The 22,397-nt window shown below is 39.6% G+C and overlaps 1 pseudogene; it reads left to right on the top strand.

Moving 5' to 3' along the window:
- The window catches only part of LOC149254806 (putative polyamine oxidase 5), a 36,591-nt pseudogene extending 15,880 nt beyond the window's left edge, over positions 1-20,711 (top strand).
- Positions 20,712-22,397: the final 1,686 nt, after the last annotated feature.

Raw genomic sequence — 22,397 nt, 5'->3', positions numbered from 1 at the left:
GAAGAGGAAGAGGAAGATATTTCAGAGGCGGGGGGCAGACATTCTCAAGCAGAAAAAGCAGATCTACATTGCATTCGATGCAAACGAAATGGATCACATGATGCTTCTACATGCAAGCTACCATGGGACAAAATTGAGCAGAGAAGAAATCAGCAGAAAGGTAAAACTGATGACACAAACAAAGGTAAAGCACCTGAATCCGCTCACTATATTGAGGCACAATGTAACATTGGAGTAAATGAAGATTTGTTTAATGCTTCACTTGCTTCTTCGAAAAATGACTGGTTGCTTGATTCAGGAGCAACCTGTCATATGACTCATAGGAAAGTTTTTTTTGAAGATTTCACTGATAATGTTGATGGAGCAGTATACTTTGCAGATCAGTAAAAAATCAAGCCATCAGGGCTTGGCAAAATTAGGCTTAAACTGCCTGGTCTTCCAGACTTTCTTCTGGATCATGTTCTATATCTCCCACAGCTCAAGAGAAACTTGCTGTCCCTGGTCCACATCCGCCAGCAAGGTCACTCCATTCACATGTTTGATGGAAAGCTTGAGGTAAGAAAGGCATCTGTCCACTCACTTGTCATGAGGGGTATAGAAGAAGAAAGACTTCTTAAACTGCAAGGAACCTCTGCTCATGCACAACATTTCTCATATATTTATCATCATGAAGAAGGTACACTTCCATCAAGTTTATTATGGCATGCTAGATTTGGACATTTAAACTATGATACTCTCCGCTTGTTGAAGAAAAATGGTGTTGCTGGTTTGCCTACAATTTCTAGAAAACATAAGCAATGTGATGCTTGCATTCTAGGAAAGCATAGCAAACAGTCTTTTCATGATTCACATTCAAGAGCACATAGAAAGCTTGAACTCATTCATTCAGATTTATGTGGTCCAATGCCTGTTCCTTCTGCAAATGGAAATAAATATATCATGACATTTATTGATGATTACACCAGAATGTGTTGGGTTTATTTATTCAAGAACAAATCTGATGCTTTTCAAACATTCAAGAATTTTCATAAGTGGATTGAAAATGATGCACAATCTCATATTGGGTCTATTCGCATTGATAATGGAAAATAATATACATCAAATGAATTTGAACACTATCTTCGCTAACATGGGATTAAACATCAAACAACTGTGCCTTATAATCCTCAACAGAATGGTGTAGCTGAAAGAATGAACAAAACAATTTTGAATATGGTACGATCCATGCTTTTCTTAAAAAATGTAAAGATAATGTTTTGGGCTGATGCTGTTCTATGTGCTGCATATATAAAGAATAGATGTCCATCTAGTGCTATAAGAAACAAGACTCCTTATGAATTGTGGTATGGACATGTTGCTTCGGTAAAACATCTCAGGATTTTTGGTTCCACCTGTTATGCTTTAATACCAAAGGTACATAGAAACAAACTTGGTGCTAGAAGTCGTAAGTGTATCTTCCTGGGGTATTCAAACACATCTAAAGCATACCGTCTCTATGATGAAGTAAATAAAAAGTTTGTTGTATCTAGAGATGTCATTTTTCTTGAATCATCCAAATTTGACAGTGTTGTTGAGCGGCAACTTGATCGCTTGGATAGATTCACAAAAACAAAATCATTTCAAGAGTTTGATAATCAGATTCCACATCTTGAAGGGGGGATTCCTATACTAGATCAACATGTGGAATCTTCTTCTGAAGAACAATCTCCCTTGCATGAAACTCCAACACCGGATGATCCTTTAAGTGATGTAATTGATAGAATTGGGAGACTCAATCTTGATTCAGTCCCAACTCAATCAACAGAACAACCTGGACCATCTCAGAAAGGTCCCCCAAAGTGGCTGACAAAGACACTTGAAAGTGTTCATCCTGATGAAATTGGAAAAAAAGGAACCAGAAATACAAACCGACAAGATGGATGTGATGTAGATGACTCTAATTCACCTGTTGATATGGATGTTACTTATGATTGTGAATTGAACTTGTCTACAGATTTTGAACCAACTTCCTTCAAAGAAGCTGCTTCTCATGATGAATGGAAAGAAGCGATGCAAAAGGAGTATGATGCCCTCATAAAGAATGGCACTTGGAAGCTGGTTGATCCTCCATTTGGAACCAAACCAATTGGCTGCAAGTGGGTCTACAAGAACAAGTACAAAGCTGATGGCTCACTTGAAAAGCACAAAGCTAGGCTTGTGGCAAATGGTTTTGCACAGAAAGAAGGGGTCGATTATGAGGAAACTTTTGCCCCCACAGCAAAATGGGCCACCATCCGGACACTCTTTGCACTAGCTGCTCAGAACGGTTGGAAAGTCCATCAAATGGATGTAAAAACTGCATTCTTGAATGGAGATCTAAAAGAGAATGTTTTTATGTCCCAGCCTGAAGGATTTGCTGTGAAAGGACATGAACACAAAGTATGCAAACTTGTGAAGTCCTCGTATGGCCTCAAACAAGCACCACGAGCCTGGTATGAAAAACTAACTGAGCATCTTCTGAAACTCAACTTCAAACATTTTGATCTTGATGATGCAACTTTATTTGTCAAGAAAGTTGGCAAAACAGTTGTATATCTTGTGGTATATGTAGATGATCTTTTAATGACAGGGAACAATGAAAGCTATATTGCATCCATAAAGAAAGAATTAGGAAAAAGTTTTGAAATGACTGATTTGGGCTATGTTCATTATTATCTTGGCATTGAAGTAACCCAACATCCAAAATCCATATTTCTTTCTCAAAAGAAATACATTGGAGATTTGTTAAACAGATTTGGCATGACAGAGTGCAATCCTCTTTCTACTCCAATGGAACAAAACTTGAAGCTCACATCTATTGAAGGAAAGGAATTTGAGGATGCAAAAAAGTATAGACAGCTTGTAGGAAGTCTCATCTACCTCACTACTACCAGACCAGACATTTCATTTGCTGTTGGAATCCTCTCCAGGTTTATGCAAAAGCCTTGTGAGGGACATTGGTCTGCTGCAAAAAGATTTCTAAGGTACTTGAAGGGAACTCAAGACCTTGGAATCAAGTATACACAGGTGTACGACTTCAACTTGATTGGATTCTCTGATTCAGACTTCGATGGAGACAAAGAAACTGGGGTATCTACTTCAAGATATGCTATGAGTCTTGGATCAGGAGCTGTCTCCTGGAGATCACGCAAACAATCAGTACCAGCAGATTCCACAACAGAAGCAGAATATGTGGCAGCAGCTGAAGCAACGAAAGAAATTGTGTGGCTCAGGAAAATTCTTGAAGATTTGCAGGTAAAACAAATACAATCAACTCCACTCATGATTGATAACAACTCTGCAATAAATTTGGCCAAGAACCCAAAATTCCATGATCGCAATAAGCACATCAATACTAAATATCATCTGATCCGACATCATGTTGAGGCCAAAACAATCCATCTCCGTCATTGTTCCACAAACGAGCAAATTGCAGACATCTTCACCAAAGCGCTTGGAAGAGAAAAGCTTGAAAGATTCAGAACGATGCTTGGACTCACCAACATCCCTTCAGATTAAGGGGGGGAATGTTGACACCTAATCCTCAACGGATGGGTGAATTGGAATGCGAACAGTCATCAAGAAGATGAACTGATCCGTCCCATTTATGTATATAAATGATAGTTAGCTAATGAATTAAGTAATCAGTTTTTCTCTGACCATTCTGGAGTTACCCTGGCCTGACAATTGCAAAGTTTAGATTGGATTGGATGATTATATTTTGAGGTTGAAGCTCGAAGAGAAGGCCTTAATATTTGAAAGGTGTACCATCATATGTATGAATAAAGTAGATCACTGAAAATCAGTTACAAGGAAACCACAATCAAAATTGCAAAGGCTACTGATCTTAAAGTTCTTGAAATTTCACCAGGAAATGCCATCCCCATGTGGAGCCACTGTTAGGTTCCTATAATAATAGGATTCATAATTTTGAGTTGTCTATGATTAATCTTGTAATATTGCACATACTTTTGCTTTCTGCAAAATGTTTTCCTATATTAATAAAAAATGTAAAGAGGGTAATTCCTATAAGAAAAATCAAAGGACTAAAAGAAAAGGATCAAAAATAAAATAAAATATGAACCCCACCAAAAAGAGATTAAAATAGATTCTGAAAGTGATGCAAATTCAAATGCCACTACCTTTTACTTTTCCTTGAAAAAATAAGATTGTGTGGAGCTTGTCAAAAATTCCATAATCCATGATGGTCAAAGAGTTTAATCTTGATTCATTCATGCTTTAAATTTCATGTTGATAGATAAAGAATGAAGATCCAACCAAACTGTTTAACCTTGGTGGATCAGTAGTTAAGTAGAGAATAATAAGGAGCTCATCAGTTTAATCTGAGCCCTTTGAAGTTATAAGGTTAGAATTAGGTAGTTTTCTTATCAAAGAAAAAGAAATCATGGGTTAGCAAGCTCAAATGCACCCAATAAATGAAGAGAAAATGCTAGGGTAAATAAAGGGTAGGTACAAGAGGTTTTGGAGTGCACAAGGTTACAAGCTCAAATGCACCTTCATTATGCTTAATCCTATGTTTCAAGTGTAGGAGGAACTATCAAAGGAAAGAGGACATTCACAAAAGTTGTGTAGTACTTTGGGTATTTACCCTAAACAAGTTCTATTTGATTTTAGGCCTAAATACTAAAGTTCATTAACTAATTTGCCCTCATTTCACTCAAAACCTTACATAACTAAGTTTCCCTCCATTACCCCTTCATTATTTTTCATTCATTAACTTCCCCTTCTTGATTCCAAAGAACCCTTCCCTTTCACTTCCTCTCATTTTAACACATTCCCATTGTAAAAACCCTTTCCCTTCATTTTAACCCTGTTTCCCCTTGATTTTACACTTTTCCCTAGACATTACCCTTTAAAAATCATTTTCCCCTTATTAATTTCCCTTTTCCCTTAAAAACCCACTAGACCCCCTTATCCTAAGTTATTTCCTAACCTATAGTCCCGCTTTATGTATATTAACCCCCCACTGTGTAAATCCCCAACCCTCACTAAACCTTTGAAAATATGTAACTTGTCTCATTAATTATCCTCGGGTCCCGCCAACCACACCCTGACTCTGCCCTTGCAACTCTGCGCGATAGCCATCTGATCAAACACTCCCAAATCTGATGGCCCACATCCATATCACACACTCCCATTGTCTGACTGTTAAAATCCCAAAAGCACGCGAGATTCGCGGTTTTTCCTGAGCGCTCTTTTGCTACGTGGCAACCCCACATTATATTGCATGCTCTCAGAAAATACCATCTTTCACTCAAAAGAGGTGCGGTATGCCACAAAACCCCCTTCTCGCATAGGATGAAACTAGCCACTATTCATAATTTAATCTTGTGCCCAAATGTTAAAGGTTGTTGGATAAAAGCCAAAAATCTTCCCTTTTACCCTTTTCGCTGTTATTTCATTGCAAACAACCTTTGTAGACCAATTTTGAACTCAAAGCTCTGCTAAACCAGTTTAACCTCACCTACAACCAGAAGACATGACATACTTCAAGTTTCAAGTAGCACATAGACAATTGAAGTCTCAGAAACCTCTGCTGCTACCACATAACCCTAACTGCACACCAAAACTCCGTTTTTCCAGGTATTCTTGAATAAAACCATAACAACCTTCTACATAAGAGTTGCACAGTAATTATAAACGGTTAATTAATTAAATTAATTAAAAACCTTACCAAACTGAAGAAACCTACTGTGCATCTGAAGAAACCCTTTTCTCCAGACTATATTCACCCTTCCCACTGTTCCAGAACTCCTAGTCTTACTTATTAAGCCAGATAAAAAATAATTCAATAGAACAAACCAAATTATGGATTCCAAAAGCATTGTAAATGAGAAACCCCTGCAAACTGCTCACTTGGATGTTGACCACCTCCCATTGGCTGACACATATTTCCAAGTTAAAGACATAGTTTCCCCTAACCATCTATTGAAACTCCACTGCTGGAGTAAAGACAAATTCCTGAACCAAAATGATGACATTCATCTATGGGAATCCAATTTTCCCAAATACTTGTTCCCATAGGTATACTAGTTCCCTGAAATCATCCATCTATGCAAAAAATTTTATATCCCAAGCCAAAGAGCCATAGTCTCTCCTAACCAGCAGATTTTGTTTACAATCACTACAAAGTCAATAAACCAAATGCTACAGATCCAGCCAAACCCAAATGAAACCCCATTTTCCATTGAATACCTACTTGAACTCTATTTGAAGTTGGACCTTCCCAAGAGGACTCAAATCTTTCAAACTTTCATCCTAGAAGAGTCTCATACCCCTATAGATAGTCCCCCTACTCTGCTACCATTTTCTCTGAGAGGGCTAGACAAATTATGACCATGCTCTCTTTTATTCTAGGATACAACACATATGAACATGTAGATGAGACTATTCTTTCTTCCCTCTCTATTTTTTGCCTAGGCAAGCCTCTAGCTACAATTTTCAATTTTGCCCAGTTCTTGGCAGACAGAATCCATGATCAATTGATCAGGTTGCCAAATGAAAGAATATTTAAATACTCTTTAGTATTATTCCACATGTTCTTGTATTTCTAATCAGATAAGTTTCTAGTCAATATCCAAAAGCTAGACACTAAGGTCAATCCTAGATTAGTCATCTTTTGGACACCCTTAATCCAAAAGTATTCCACTGTCTTAAGTTACAAAGAGTCCATTGATTCCTTTGTGCATCCAGTTGTAAATATGATAACCAATAGCAATCAACCCATGATCAATGATGAGATAAAAAGAGTTTTTGAGTTGTCTAAGAATAGTAGAATATGAGACTGGTGTCTATACCAAGACCACACTGAAATTAGAATATATGGATGCCATCTCACTCATTATAAGCTGACCAAATATCTTCCCATGAGGATATTTGCATTAGAATATATTAGGCAGATTATAAACTCAGATGATGTGAATTTCCTATCCGCTAGGAAGAAAACACAGTTCAATATAAAAGACCAGCTTGGTCTTTTTATCTGTAATAATAGGGAGGTTGGAGAAGAAGCAGAGAAGTGTTTACAGGAAATGAAGTTCAGCATATGTTTTAAATGGCAGTATGACCCTTTAGGAGTCATAAACAAACTAAGGCTCAAGTTCAAATTAAGCCCTTTTATGCATGAGTCCGCTGTAGACATTGAAAAATATGTCAACCAGTCAGAATGGTTGGAAAATACCTTGATAGATATGGAAAAACAGATGGATACTAGTTCCATTCTGCATACTCCAACCCTACAGGACAAAAGTGCAAAGAGGGCAAGGTAATAAGGTTCTTCTTCAAGCATAGATACAACACATGATATATTTTAAATCATGTTCAGGAAGAAGACCAAGCTAAATCTTGTCAATGAGCAAGAAGAGATGGTTGGGACAGTTGAGACACTTCAAATCATTGATAGAGAAACAATGGTCAGAGAAAATACAGCTCCATTAGTTCAGAGGAAACTCATCAACCTTCCACCTCTAATTCCCAAAGCATTCAAAAACAACTTAGCATAGAGTTTGTTGGGCGCAAGATCCCCTAAGGGAAGTTTTGGGGCTTAGAGCCCAAATTTTGGTAAAAAAATGTAACTCCGATGTAAAGACTCCGCATTTTATGGGCGCGGAGCGCGTAGCTTGTAAAAGAGTCATAGGGTTGTATGCCCTCAATTTTGTAATGTAATGTCAGCTGTAAAGATTTACCCATGGTCCGAGGACCATGGGATTGTATAAATAGAGCATGGCTCTAAGTAGTTAAGAGATCATCATGGATGGAAGGATCTAATAAAAACATGTAATAGAAGCATAGAGGAAGAACAGAAGTGAAAAGTCTAGTTTGGGTTGTAGAGTAGGAGAAGGTTCTATAGCTGAGTACATAGAGGCCTAGTAGTTTGTAGCTGAGTGTGCAGACCCCTGCAGCTGAGTGCGCAGTGCGAGTTGAGTTTGTAACAATTGAAAGCATTAATAAAGAGAAGTTTCATATCAATTCTATGTATTTATTTCCTATTTTATGCATTGAATATATTGGGTATAAATTGAACTCTATTGTTTATATGATGCATGAATATATATGATTGTATTGATTAAGTGAATACAAGATAGAATATCTCTTTATGCAAATTTGACTAAGATCTGTAAGAAGATAAGTAAGATTCGCAGTGTAGTTTGGGGAAATAGTGAAGTTCATTGCCGTAGCAACACGAAAGCATCTTAGCCTTGGTTAGGGCTGCGCGAAAGGCGATTGTAATAGATCACAAGCGTATTGAAGGTTATAACAATGCACGAAGTAACCTGCTCAAAGATAAGCACATTTGGACTAAATCGACACCACAAACATCTCAAGGGTGCAGAAACTTGGTTCCAGCATCCCCCCATAATGCTTCGGGTGAGACTTCAGTCCGTGCTCTGTGAGCTGATGCCGAAAGGGCCAGTAGTGTAGGGATTTGTTTGGATAAATAACTTTGAACCTAGATTAGGCCCCTTCAAGCCAAATAATGGCGAATCAACAAAAAATAATACCCATGGGGCAATCGTAGGAAATAACAGTGGATATTGAGGGAGCGAGCTTGCTGGCAGACTTTGAAGTGATAGAGATTGTTGATGACAACAATCCCTGCCCCGCACTCTTAGGAATTGATTGGGCCACTAACATGAATGGGGTGATCAATCTGAAAAAATGGAATATGATTTTTGAAAAGAAGTCACTACGTGTAATTATACCCCTAGACAATGCTGAAGGATCTCACTATACAGAATTGGTGCGCGACTATGAAAGTGATGATGATTTGGATTGCATCTATAAGATAACAATGTGAAACTAGGACTAGGTGAATCCTACCACAGATGAGTGAATTGCATGGGAGTGCAAAAGCTCTTGTACTTTAGATTTAGATTAGGAGACAGAGCAATGGAAAAATTGGTTACATGAGGTAACTACACTGAAGTGTAATATGATGACATGGTCACTGCGCCACGCATCAACGGAAGTAAGAGACCTACCTACTTATGATGGCATAAGTGAGGTAGATACCTTCTTGAATAAATTTGAAAGGGAGGTGCTGGAAAAGCAACGCTTCTAGGCCTTGGACTAGGTACTATGCGCTACGCTCACAAGATGGTGGGGTACACATAAAGGAAGTTTTGACGACTGGAGCGAATGTAGGGGAATGATGCGCACACAATTTGGGAAGCCTAGGGTGCGATTGATAGATAAGTACAATGGGCAGGATGATCTACGCATGCATCTGACCAAGTGGACACAGGCCTATGGGGAAAAGACATAACTTGAGTGGGTGCACCTGTTCTGTCATACCCTGGATGTTATACCAATGGATTGGTATGTAGAAAAAGAGCTCTGCCATGAGACAAGTGACTGGGATGTTCTACACGAAGGGTTCATGATGACCTTTAGTTTTGAGGTTGGGTGGGACAATATTGATGAAGCACTACAAGAGGTAAAAGCAACCATCTTTAGGATACAATAGGAGCTGGTAGAATTGATTCAGCTTGAATGGGCTACTTAGCTGAGTTGTGCAATGGAATTTTATAATGTAACTACTGAAGAAGAAGATGAAGATCTGTGGAAAATTAACATTCCAGAGATGGAAGGCCACTGCAAGGTTTAGGTACCACAGATTAAGAACCCTGACATAACCACATTGGTGAAGACTAAGCAGGTGAATTTTGGTATGGATACGGAACCTAAATTCGCGAATATTGGAGACTATTAGGACAGTACGATAGTGGATAAGGTCACTGAATTACTCTGTGAATGTCAAGATTTATTCCCAACCAAGTTTATGGATTTAAAGGGGACACTTAGAGATTTAGGGGTAATGAAGATCACGTTAAAACCCAACGTGAAGCCAGTTAAGTAAAGGTCGTATCGCTTAAATCTGAAATACAAGGAGAAGGACCACGTAGAACTAGACAAGATGCTCATGGCAGGCATCATTGAGCCTGTGGAGGAATCCGATTGGGTAAGCCCAATGGTGGTACAAGAGAAGAAGCAGAAGGACGAAATAAGAATATGCATGGATCTTAGAAAGTTTAATGACGCATTTGTATATGATCTATTCCCACCTTCATTCATGGATGAGGTGTTGGACAATGTAGGCAGTCACAAAGAATATTCTTTCACTTATGGGTTCTCAGGGTACCACCAAATCAGAATCGCACCGGAGGATAGGAGAAAAACAACCTTCGCGACTGAGTGGGGTTGCTTTCAATATACTATCATGCCATTTAGATTGAAGAATGCCCCTGCTATCTTTTCACGCGTGGTTGTTGTGGCATTCAGGGAATATATTCATAAGTTCTTGGAGGTCTATTTTGATGATTGGACTGTATTTGGGCTAGTTAGGTGCCATGTAGCAAACTTGTGCTTGATGTTGGATACATGCTGAAGATACCAAATCGCGCTCAACCTCAATAGGTGTATGTTCCTTGTTCCTTTTGGGAACCTGTTGGGGCATGTGGTTTGTAAACAAGGGCTAATGGTTGACCCCGCAAAAATCGCGGTGATTCTGAATTTGGAAGCGTTGCGGAGTGAGAAACGGCTACGCGCTACTCTGGGACATATGGGGCACTACAAGAAGTTCATCAAAGGCTATGCCTAGATCACTGCACCGATGGAAAAGCTGTTGAAAAGGATGTCATGTTCTACTAGAATGATGACTGTAAGAAAAGCCTCAATGTATTGAAAGAAAAGATAGTTACTGCACCGATTCTGGTCTTCCTGAACTAGAAGAAAGAGTTTCATGTCCATGTTGATGTGTCATGTATAGTGCTGGGGCCAGTACTAACACAAGATGGTGGAGAAGGCTTGGATCACCCTATCGCGTTCGCAAGTCGCAGACTATCTAAAGTAGAAAAGAGCTATTCCACCACTGAACGCGAGGGACTGACTATGGTATATGCGCTCTAGAAGCATTGACACTACTTGCTAGGAGGTCACTTTAAGATGTATAAAGATCATTCCGTGCTGAAATACTTGGTCAATAAGCCTATGTTGGGGGGGCGCATATGCAAGTGGCTTTTGCTATTCCAAGAATATGATTTTGAAGTTGTTGTGAAGCCTGGACGATTGAACATGGGACCAGATCACTTGTCGCGCATTGAGACAGAGGAGGAACCCACTAGTTTGGAAGAAGGACTACACGATGCGTAGCTTTTTGTTGTGTGTGTAGCAGATGGACATTTTGAAGATATAATTCAATTTTTAACAACTGGAACTACGCCGGTAGGGTACTCTGTCTAGCAGAAGAAGGAACTAGTGGTGCACGCGACATATTTCTCTATCATTGCGGGGAATCTATATAAGATGGAGAATGATGAGATACTATGAAGGCATGTACCTGAGTTTGAACGAAGCAAAATCCCTATGGACACTCATGGGGGTGTTGCAGGAGGACATTATGCAGGGAGAGCAACCGCGCAGAAGATTCTTCGCGCAGGGTTGTGGTGGCTGACCCTTCATCAGGATTCAAAATCACATTGCAAGGCCTGTGATGTATGTAATAGAATAGATAAACCATCATCGAGGGACGAGATGCCTTTAAATTCACAAATGACATTGTAGCCCTTCAAAAATTGGGCAATCGACTCCGTAGGAACTATCAAATGTCAAGGAAAGACAGGCGTGAGATATATAATTACTACAATGAAGTACCTGACTCTTTGGGCAGAAGCGCAGCTAGTAAAATATTGCATGACCATGACAGCGTGAAGTTTCTGTTTGAACACGTACTAACGTGATTCAGATGTCCGAAGATCTTGGTGAGCGATCATGGTACACATTTCTTGAATGAGACGATCAACGCACTGACGGAAGAGTTTCAGGTGTATCATCAGAAAAGCACACCATATCACCCATGGGCTAATGAGACAGTAGAAGCTTTTAACAAAGCACTAGAGACTGCATTGACCAAGGTATGCAATGCACAACAAAGTGATTGGGACCTGCATGTACCTACAATATTATGGGCTTATAGGACGACATGCAAGAAACTGATGGGACAAACACCTTTTAGGCTTGTCTATGGAGTGGAAGTTGTAATGCCTATAGAATACATCGTGCCTAGTATGCGCATAATAGTGCTCACAGGTATGATAGACCGCAGAGCCCTCAAGCAGAGGCTCACACAGTTGGAGGAGCTCGAAGAAGAATGATTTTTGGCTGGATTTCACCAGCATGTCCAAAAGTAGCGCGAAAAGGCTTGGCACGATCGACATATTAAGTTGCACACCTTTAGGGTGAATGATTTCGTGTTGTTGTATGATAGTAAGTTTGATAAATTTGTAGGGAAGCTCAGAATGCATTGGCTGGGACCATATGTTTTTAAGGAGATCATAGATGGTTGTGCGATATAGTTGGTAAAGTTAAATGGAGAACTATTCCCAGGAAAAGTTAATGGTAGTCGTTTGAAGGTGTACACAGGGGGCTCGGCCATCTGACTAGCCGACATAAGCACAGTATTAGCACTCCACGCATCTGAAAGGAGGCACGGGACTATAAACTACTCTTCTTGGGAGCTACGCGATGTCAGGACTGCGTGTAGTAGTGAAGTGTCACAGGGTCCGCGACAATGCAAGGGTAGCTGCACTGCCACATGGGTCAGCTGGAAAGTGACCGTTATAGTCACTATTCATGACATGATGCTCGGTTTGAGACCAAATGGAGCAGGCAGATGACATTTAAGGTGAACTTTATGGGCTAGATTCTTGAAAATCTACTGCCAATCGAGAATTAATCGACCGAATATGGGGGGAATGGTCGAATTCAAATTCTAAAGGCGCTATAAATTACAGAAGGTTGTTCAACAAACAACACTTGGAAATTTGAGGACTGAGTTGTTGCACACACAGACATGCATGAACACAGATCTGTTCGATCTTCTGAAGGTGAATTCATTGTTTGAGCAATTACCTGAGCTGTTAAGAGAATTATGGAATAACACTATGGAAACACCTGAGGAAGCCATGGATATTGGAGTATTAACCGCTGAGGAAGCCACACAGGCCATTACGGAAGTAGAAGTCCCAAAAGGTGCCAGGATAGTTGGAGAAATCCCTAAATCGCTGCGCACGCTGAGACCCAAGAAAGACAAGTAGGCCATGGTACCAATGCGCATATCCCCTAGAAATATGTTAAGGACTAAGCTTACCTGGAAGAAAAGGGGAAGGCTATTAATATGGAGGCCGATGAGGAGGAATAATTTGAAGAAATCTTGATAGAGGAGAAGAAGGATGTAGAAATGGAGGTTGACACCCAGGGTGTGGACCCTCTTACTAGGGTGCCCACATATGTTCCTTCGCGGACGGGTAAAACAAAGGTGCCCAAAGACATAGATGAGAGCAAAATCTCTCTGCAGACTTCGCTGCTCCCTGACAACATAATTTTTGAAGGAGCGCACTTGGGGCGAGTGCCTGTACTAAAATTTGAAGATTGCAATCTCATGAACCACGAGAAGTTCCCACATTTGGCAACTGCACAACTAATGTGCCAAAAGAAATATGCGCCGACTAGAGTCATAGAGTTGGAGCTGCGTAAGTGGCTAAGAGGTTTAGAAAAGGTAGGATTGTTAAACCTACTCTGGGTGCTACATTACCATCGCACCCAAATAACCATTTTTGTCATCAGGCAACTACTCTTCTTGGTGCATGATGGATGCTTGTGGTTAGAGGAGCCCATCCCCATCATAGACCACTTGATTCAGAGAATTACAGGGGACTCCCTTGCAAATGGGAGTACATAGCGAACATCTCGGAGGGTAAGAGTGATGATTTAGCCATCGCGGAGGCCATGAAGAAGAAGTCCAAGCTAGAGAAGAAGAAGAGAGGGTACGCGATTTCTAGCATCAATAACCTTGCGGTAAAAGTTCCTTTAGGGGGCTCGACTGATAAGGATGCGTAAGCAGGCTCGCGATGCAGATATTGGTAGGGAAGGTTATGCGGAAGTGCTGCATGGATGAGGTACCCACACTAATCATTGCACTTGCAACACAATGCACAAAAGGGGTCCAATTCAACTGGGAAAACTACTTATGCGGAGAGTTCCTTGAGAACTGCCACGAGGCACAGGAGCAGGGGAAGAATTTTCACTATGCTTGGCTTATGTTGTCCATAATACTGGTGGGATGGGAATTTCTTGAAGACAGCTAGTTCCTGAAGATCACACAGGACCTTCCAGAGGCAGCGAAGTATGCTTCTCTGTGGGAAACCTGAGATACACAGAGGATAAGGGACAGTAAAATCTTCTAGGTGTTCATGGAGTTGAACATCAGAATGAGGATTAATCGAAAGCTGTGATTATTGCCCACGGTCTACAACAGTCTGCAGAGCTTCATGGAGTTCAAGGTAGATTTCCATCACGTTTACATCAGGGCACGGAAGGACCCCGCAAAGACATGGCATGAGCTACCCTACCTGGTGACAGATGACATCATCTTCACAGTCCTTGAGTCATGGCCTTCGGAGTGGCACACTCCAGCTAGCTCCGCGGTGGAAGCAGAAAATTTTTCCGCATAGCGAAAAAGGATGAAGCGGAACTGTGGATGGTGCAGTTGGCAGAAAAACGTAGGAACAAAGTAGCATCAACTAAGGCCCAGGCGCGCATGATGCTGCAAAGCTGGCGAAAGAACATTAGAAGGAAGTCGAGGAAGAGCGCGAGGGAGAAAAGTTGCCTTCGCATTAACAAGAGACAAATACAAAGAAAGGTGGCATGGACCTGCAGACAACATCCACCCAGCTAAAACGACTGCATCGAAGAGAGCAGGTAGGGCTGCGGAAGAAGTCGAAGGCTTCAAAGACTTATTTTGACTCGATCACCCTCACTGAGGGGGATCTGCATGACATTGGGGAGACAGTGAGGGACGTTACTGTGGATACCCTCCAACAATTTGCAGAGGAACACCAGATGGTGTTGGGTATCTCCAAGCATAGATACAGGAGTTGCAGGTGCACACCACACATGCTGGCACTGTGTCAACCAACCTCGCAATAGGCATGGTCGCGGCCGAGGAGATGCTATGCGCATGGATGACTAACACAATTATGCTACCAAAGGGAGCACTAGTTACAAAAAATGAGGCCGACAGGCCTATGGTCAGCGGGCTAAAGGGAATCAGGATAAATTTGGATGTGCTCCCTCGGGAGATGCTTTATGTTTTGCATGATGGAGTTACTGTAGAACTGCGAACCACAGAAGGTTGGGTACTCTAGGTAATGAGTGAGAAGTGATTGAAAAGTTGAGCCTACAGCGTGACGATGTAGTGGCTCAGAACAGACAGCTCATGCAAGTGGTCGAGGCAGATTTCCATATGGTCCCGGAGTTGGCCATCCAAGTAGAAGAACCAATGGAGGCACGCGTCTGGAAATTAGAAGCAGAGGTGCGCGAGGCAAAGGAAGAAATGACCAGGGTTCAGCTAAAACTGAACATTCAGATTTCCGAACTACAATTGAAGGTGCAACCTTAAACCCCACTAGAGGTTAGGGAACAGTGCACCAACGCGATTACAACATCAATAACAGAGGTTAACAATGCATTGACAAACTGTACAAATCTATTTGAGCAGTCGTTCGAGGTTATCACAACCCTGCAGGAGGACCCGAACATACAATGCCTAGAGATGGAGGTGCACGAGCTACAACAAAATACGATGAAGTAAAAGGGACCGCGTAGATGGTTTCCCTTACATAGAGGCTCGTGAGGATGTAGCAGGCGAAAGCACTCAAAAAACAGGTAGATGTTGCTCAACATAAGGAGGCCGTTTTGAAGGCACGCTTACAACAGTGGATTGATGAGGCGTACCTCGTTATAGCCTGCATTGAAGAAAAGCTTGCGCAACTACAAACAACACAGGAAAAGGTTCAAGGCAGTAGTTTAGCTACAACGATATTTGAATAACGGGTCGAGGAAGTACAACAGGAAACCACTCAGTGCGTTGCTTATCTTGTAGTGATTTAGGTAGAATTAGGAGGTCTTCGTGCAAAGATCTCCGCACCGACAAAGTGACTCGAGGGCGAGTCACGATGTTTATGTTGGGGGCCTGTTGGACGCGGGATCCACCAAGGGAAGTTTTGGGGCTTAGAGCCCAGATTTTGGTCAAAAATTGTAACTCCAATGTAAAGACTTTGCATTTTATGGGTGCGGAGTGTGTAGCTTGTAAAAGAGTCATAGGGTTGTCCGCCCTCAATTTTGTAATGTAATTTCAGCTGTAGAGATCTACCCATGGTTTGTGGACCATGGGATTGTATAAATAGAGAAAGGCTCTAAGTAGTTAAGAGATCATCATGGATGGAAGGATCTAATAAAAACATGGAATAGAGGCATAGTGGAAGAACGGAAGTGAAAAGTCTAGTTTGGGTTGTAGAGTAGGAGAAGGCTTTGCAACTGAGTGTACAGAGGCCTAGTAGTCCGCGGCTGGGTGGGCAGACCCTTGTAGCTAAGTGCGCAGGGTGAGTCAAGTATGTAACAATTGAAAGCATTAATAAAGAGAAGTTTCATATCAATTCTGTGTATTTATTTCCTGTTTTATGCATTGAATATATTAGGTATAAATTGCACTTTATTGTGTATATGATGCGTGAATATATATGATTGTATTGATTAAGTGAATACAAGATAGAGTATCTATTTACGCGAAGTTGACTAACATCTATAAGAAGATAAGTAAGATTCATGGTGTAGTTTGGGGAAATAGTGCAGTTTGCTGCTGTAGCAGCACAAATTCATCTCAGCCTTTGGTTAGGACTGCATGAAATGTGATTGTAGCAAATCGCGATGGTATTAAAGGTTAGAACAATGCGTGAAGTAACTTGCACAAAGATAAGTACAGTTGGACTAAATCGACACCACAGACATCTTAAGGGTGTGAAAACTTGGTTCCATCACCCCCCCATACTGCTTTGGGTGAGACTTTAGTCCATGCTCCGCGGGCTGATGCTGAAAGGACTAGTAGTTTAGGGATTTTTTTGGCTAAATAACTCCGAACCTGGGTCAAACCCCTTCAAGACAACAAAGGTTTCTTCATCAAGCAAACCAGTAGATGAGGAAAAGGACATAAAGGAGAAGTATAAAGAGATCAAATTAAGGAATGAGGCATTAAAGGCTGAAACATATGCCTAGTACATCAAACAGACTCCTAACAATCAGAATAGGTTGATGTCAACTTTTGATATTAAAACTGGTAAAATGAAAATAACATTTTTTCAGCCTACAGTCCAGCAGCCTAAATCATCAGCAGACTACAGGAAAACAAAATTTGAAGTTTTAGCCAGGGATGTTCACCCTATTGATCAAATTGAATTTAATAAGAAAGTAGGGGAAATTATCTACTCAACGATGACCAACAAGGCCATGAGTGTTCATAAACTTCAAAATTCTCTAACAAACATCACAACATAGTTTAAACTAGAGAAGGCATCATCACAGGCAAAGGATAACAGAATAAAGTCACTAGAAGACTTGGTTATTGAGATTGGATATAATCCAAATGACATCAAGGTTGTAGAAAATCTCATAAAGAAGAAAAATGAAGACATTGCTACATTGAAGAAACAACTGAAGTTGCCTCCTTCTAAACATCCACAGACCAAGGAGGTTCTAGAGAGCCAAAGCTAGAAAGATGAAATGATGGACCTCATTCTCCAACTAAATTCTTAGTTAAAAGAAATGGAGAATGAATTGGACAATTAAATACAACCGAAACAAGCCAGCATTGAGACAGCCACTTCCATTGCTATTCCTACGTTTACTACAATAGTTCCTTCAACATTGGCAGCTTCATTAGCCCCAAGAGCTCCACTAGCTACAACACTTCTAGTTGCAACAATAACTACATCAGCAACAGGTTCAACAACAACAACAACTCATCCTAGTGATGAAGCAGCTAAACTGGTCAAAGCCATGGAGGATATGTCCATCCAGACCACTAAAATAAATAGACTTAAGGAAAAAATCAAAAGTCTAGAGGATGAGAAGAAATTGGCTCAAATTATGCATAAGAATGAAGTTCAGAAGACAAACAGGTTGAATGAAAAGATTGGGAAGTTGGAAAAAGAATTAACACTGAAAGAGCCACTAGCCCAAGAAAAACAACTTTTATGGGCCAATATCATTGACTCAGTCAATGATATTTGGCCATCTATACAGGTGATCTTTGAACAAAATGATTTAGTCAAAGAGGCTAGTGAAGCAATTCAAAGGGTTAAGATCGAACTTGGAAACATGCCAGAAGAAGCCTCTAGAATAATCCAGTTCCTTAACTCAAAGAATAAATATGAATTGCAGGAGCTTGGAATAGCTGATAAAATTGGCACTATACTAGAGGTGAAGAAGGTAATCACCAAGAGGAACCTGATGATGCAACTTGAGGACAAATGCCAAACAATGGAGCTAGCTATAGGCAGGTTCATGGTCAAATTTGATGCTTTGAGGCAGAAAGGTCTACCTAATCCACTGGTAATTAATGACAGGTTAATGCCACATGAAGACTATGACAAGAGAATTAGAGAAGTAGCAAAGGAGCAAGCCAATAGTTCCTCCATGAAAGGGATGCCTACAGGAAAGGTTCTTTACCAGACTTTTGAGAACCTCTTTTACCTCCAGCATGAGGTAAAACATCTTTTTGTAAACAAGCCCACCTTTGAAAAATATACAGAAGCTGATGAAGTCTATAGAAGAATGGTAAATATTAAATTACCAGATATAGAGACTTGGGAAAAGTTAAATGATTTACTGTAAAAAATGCAAGGTAAACAATGAATACAGAGCAGTGAAAGTAAAACAACAGATCAGCTAAGTCAAAGAGTATCAGATGAAAGAGTATCAATCAAAAGGCAAAGTAAAATAACAACGAGCATAGAGCAACAACAAAGGAGAGAAAGCACCAAAATATCAAAGTATAAAACAATAAAATCAGTGAAAGAAGGGACATCTAGCCTTTTAGTTTCCTAGGTGTCTCTATCTTCTTGCATGAAGATATTTATTTTCGTTGAATAATTCCTAAAACAGTTTAGGATATTTTGTAACTATTTTTTGTATAAATACTTCATAATTCAAAGTATAGAGTGTGGATTTTTGAACATTTCTATAGTTATATTGATCTAAAACATGAGGGTTTATTGTAACATTTTCAAGTCAGCAGATTGGACTATGTAATAAAGGCATTGCATTACAGGATTCATGCGTTGGGCCACTTCAGTGAAGTATCTTTCATTTGTAAAATTGTTATTTTCTTAAGTATTTTGACATACATATATTTTTTTCAATTTGAATGAAATAACTTGAATGTTACTACATAATGTTTTTAAGTACACTATGTCTTGAACAATGATTCATTTTTATGTTTATTTCTGATATCCAGAGTAGGGAATTCTTCATTGCTCCCTAGTTTTGATTGGCCTCTTTCATTTCCTTCATTATCCGGTTTGAGTAATCCTTGACTGCTCCTTGACCTCGATTGAAAAACCACTTCACCATCCAACCTAAAAGATATGAAATTACTCAGCTACCTTGCCATGTGAACACTATCTTTAGAACTTGATTCAGTCCTGTTTTCTTGACAATTTGGACTCCATGGCCCAATGGTAAAAACACATTTATCTATCCATCTGAATCAGTGATTCCACCACCAAATCAAAACCCAATCAAGCTTACATAACTAGCCTAAAATCAATTAACTCAACAAAGTTAAATCATTAAGAGAGAGCCCTCTCTGAGCATTAGGAAGGCTAGATCCTGATCTCAAAAGTAGGTTTGTGGTTACCTCTATTATTTCTTTCATGACAACCTTAGGGAAATTTTAGAGTGATAACGGAGAGTATAGTGTACAATGCTAAGATTGAGAGTGTAGCCTGGGGTTGCGAGGTGGGGATTGGTGGGAGAAGGTCTGTGTTGTTGAAGGGGCCTGATGTTGATGTTAAGGCCAATCATGTTATCCTCACTATTTCATTGGGTGTATTGAAGTCTGTTATCAAAAACTGCAATAAGAATGATGTAGATAGTAGCAAGGATTAGAATCCATGGGTCCCTGTATTTCATGGCTTCCAGCGACACCTTCCACCCCTCAAAGCCAGTGCAATCAATAGTCTTGGCTTCGACGTTGTCGATAAGGTGTTACTGCATATGGGCCCTGATGTTTCAGATACCCCCAATGTTAAGTTGGTATTTGCAGGGCGGAAATATGGTGATGGTGGTGATGATTTGATTCCATGGTGGATGAGGAAAACCTATGCAGTAGTGCGAATCCATAACTAATCCAAAGTTGTTTTGATGTGGTTTGTGGGAAAAGATGTAATTAAAATGGAGTCCTTATCAAACAAGGTCACTGAGGGGTTCCTTGATACCTTATCTGCATTCAACATGGATCTGAAGAAGGAAGCAACAATGTTGGGGAGGGAGGTAAGAGTTTTGTGATAGACAACATTCTGAGGAGTGATTGGGGCAGGAACCCTCTGTTTTGGGGGTCTTATACCTATGTTCCTATGGGCTCAACAGGGGATGATATTGATGTATTGGATGAGCCATTGCCATATGCAAAGGATCAAACTAGCAGCAAGCCTCTGAAATTTTTTTTTGCTGGTGAGGCTACTGATAGGCACTATTATTCAACAACTCATGGTGCCTATTTGAGTGGGTTGAGAGAAGCTAATAGACTGCTAAGACACTAAAACATTCTGAGCTACTGAAGTAGTTTTGCTCAAATGAAGAATGTTTGTTTGAATATAATAATAGTGTGAGTCAACTTCTCTGTATTGAGATGTTATGATTTAAGATATGTACTATTAACTTTCCTAGTTGATTTGACTTTTTCAGGCATCGAACTTCGATGCATGCATGTATCCAATAGATCAGATTTATTTTTGGCCTAAAATTTTTAGTGGGGCTATTCTATGAATCCATGGAGGTGTTCCATGAACAATTTCATGATGAGAAATTTGCACGAAGAAAGTGCAATGCATGAATGTAAGGGGAGAAGATAAATGCTTGACCATAAGTACATGGAGACAAAGTACACTTGAAATTAGCAATCATTGCAGATATATTTGTAGCATAAGAATAATATTACAAAGAATACAAAAGAGGATAATAATAGTTATAGGTGATTGTGACCTGATGAGTTAGTTCATGTGTTTAAAGTGCTATGAATTACAAGTGTGAGGTTGCAAATTCAAATCTCTAGGCTGGCTGCCTTTGTGAATTTCATGGCTGTCATTAGATGTCTTTGTTGGATTAGTTTTCCAAAATTGCAACTGGTTGGTTAACCTTGGTTACCATCCTCAGAATGAGTGGAAGTGGCCAGTGATGGGTGTGCATTTCATCAAAATATAGATATTGTGGTTTGTAGTTGGTTCAATGCCCATTTAAAGACGTTGGTGGGTGTGCATTTAATCAAAATATAGATATGGTGGGTGTGCATTTCATCAAAAAATAGATAAAGTGGTTTTTAGTTGGTTCAGTGCCCATTTAAAGATGTTGGAACTTGAAATCTAACTCTTTTGGTTCAGAGTAGATGTAAGCAAGCATAAAAATTGTAGTAGTAGTAATTTTTACATAATGGTTGATTCACTGCAACATTGATATGCTTACTTGCTTGAGTGTTTTGGTAGCCAATTGTAAAATGAATTATTTTTGGTGATCTTCTTGGAATTATAAAATGAATTTGATCTCTGTCATGTCTCCCTCATGTTAGTAAATGTATTGATTTTCTTCGTATGTTGTTAAATATTTCTAGATATAATCTGAAAAGTTATCTGTGTTGTTGGTCTTGTCATTGTTGTTGCTGTTTATTGCAGGAGTCCATGGTTACTACTTCACATAAGGAGTCTATTTATAAAGTCCTCATGTCTAAAATGTTGGTGGAATATAAATTAGAAAGTGGATCATTAATGGAATACAGATGGAAGTTTAAGGAAGTTTTGTTTTTCAATAATTTTAGTACCTACATGTTTTGGCATCCGATGCAGAGTGATTAAGTTTGTACGAGAAAATAGAGGATTTAGGAAACAAAAATCGATGCAAAAGTTAAAGGAATGGAAAGGGTACAAGATCTACCAAAAGTAAGTTAAAATTTACAGGCCTTAGAAGTAAAGGTCTGAGCTGGCTTTTCTGGTTACTACAAAAGTTCGATATATCTAGATTGGCATGTAGCAATGTAATACTATTAAATTGATAGCAAGATCAAACAAACAACTATCAGAATGAGCAATAATGTCTTTTTAGAATATATATATATATATATATATATATATATATAAAATAAAATTTGAAATCCAAGTAAAGCTTTGATTAAAAAAATAATTAATCAAAATCAAAATCAGAGCTAGAACTAGAAATATATGTTAAATAATGAAATCAAATGGTTTATAATATTT

Source organism: Pinus tabuliformis, chromosome 7 (genome assembly GCF_031772625.1).
Source record: "Pinus tabuliformis cultivar Carrire ecotype Pingquan chromosome 7, CPIR1, whole genome shotgun sequence".
NCBI lineage: Eukaryota > Viridiplantae > Streptophyta > Pinopsida > Pinales > Pinaceae > Pinus > Pinus tabuliformis.
This window is presented reverse-complemented; position numbering and strand designations above follow the sequence as displayed.